Below are 1,823 nucleotides of genomic sequence, written 5' to 3'. Positions count from 1 at the left end.
AGACATTCCTCTGGTATTCCCTGCTTTCAGCTAAGATCCATCTAACATTAGCTACAATATCCCTAGTACCACGACCCCTTCTAAACCCAGCCTGGACTTTTGGCAGTTCTCTGTTGATGTGCTGTTCCAGTCGTTTTTGGATAATCTTCAGTAGATGGTACATAGCAACAAGTTTATAGAGAGAGCTGCCACCACTAAACCAAATGCTGCACTTCTCTGGTGGTTCAAATCCACCAGCAGCTATGATGGAGAAAGAGGGATAATCCCCTCAGAAAGGGCTTCTGAAACCCAATGCAGCATCAGCTGTGAGTCAACAGTAGTGAGGGGTTGTGTGTGTTAACTGAAGTGCTGGTGGTGTAGTAAATTGTGTTAGCTTGCTAAGCAAAAGATTGGCAATTGGAAATGATCAGCCTCTTGTCAGAAAGATGAGGTAATCCTGCTCCCATCAAGATTTACAGCCTCAGAAACCTCTTGAGGCCGTTCTACTTATCTTACAGGGCTGCTTGAGTCAGAATGCAATCATCTGTTGTGAGTGAGTGAGGTAAAGCAAAATTCAATATTTTGACTTTTCTTCAATGTCATTATGATATGGAAAATGTTTCTGTTTGTGTCAGTGATATGGAGAAATAAAGGAACATAAAAACAATCTCAAAGGTTAATACAGAAACTCAAGGATAGTTCTGTGCTAGAATAAAACTATTAATTTAAGCCATAGTATTAATAGGGAGCTTTGGTAGGCTGGTGATAAGAAGCTGCACTGTAATTCCAAAAGCATGTGGTTCAAATCCACCAGCTGCTCCATAGGAGAAAAATAGGTGGACAATCTCCTCCGGTGCGATTTATAGCCCCTGAAACCACTGGAGTGTCAACTACGGCTCCATTCTGACTCAACTACACACAACAGCAATGATATTAATAGACTAAAGGAGAAAAATCATATTATCATTTCACTAGCAGGATAAAGGGAGCTCTGGTGGCTTAGCGGTAAGGAGTTACTTGGTTAGCTAGGTGGTCTGGATCCACCAGTTGCTTCATAGAGGAAAAATGGGCAGTCTCCTCCCACACAATTTATTACCTGCTGAAAGCATACTCGAGCTATGAGTTGGTTCTGACTCCATGGCACGTAACAAAAGCAGGACAAAATGTGTATGTGCACACACACACACACACACACACACACACACACACAGAGTGGAGTCAGAACTGGGTCACAGCTAACCTTCTGTTGTATTTCTAAGGTTGTAAATCACGTGGGAAGAGATTACTCATCTTTCTCTTAGTGGAGCTACTGGTGGATTTGAACTGCCAGAGAGGCATAGTCTTTGGGTTATTAGTAAAACTCCCTCTGGACTACAGCACCAAAGCTCTCTTGAAAGTAGACCGGTTGTAGTTAGGGGTCTCGGCCCATTATGACATAATGACACTATGAAGAGCAGCTGGGAACCTGACCCTGTCCTATGTCAGTGTCACAACCTCTGCCATGCTCAAGCCCACTGTTGCAGTCACCACATTGGCTAATCTCATTGAAGTTCTTCCTCTCTTTCACAGACTCCCTACTTTTCCTAAAAGGCCTATCAGTGACAAAAACTTGTCTTAAAGTACAAGTAGCAAGAAATTTCCTTAACTTGATAAAATATACATCTCATAAATACCTACAACAAAATATAGATTTATTGAAAAAGAAAGCAATGTTCTTTATTATTGTTCTTGTATAACATAATGCTAAAAGTCCTGGCCAGCATTTTAGAAAGAAGAAATGAATAAAGGTAAATAATCCAATAGAAAAATGGGCACAGGGTATGAACAGACACTTCACCAAAGAA

Source organism: Elephantulus edwardii, unplaced genomic scaffold (assembly GCF_000299155.1).
Source record: "Elephantulus edwardii isolate Elephantulus edwardi_28Jun2011 unplaced genomic scaffold, EleEdw1.0 scaffold00228, whole genome shotgun sequence".
Classification (NCBI taxonomy): Eukaryota; Metazoa; Chordata; class Mammalia; order Macroscelidea; family Macroscelididae; genus Elephantulus; species Elephantulus edwardii.
The sequence above is the reverse complement of the archived record's forward strand: the minus strand, read 5'-3'. Positions refer to the sequence as shown.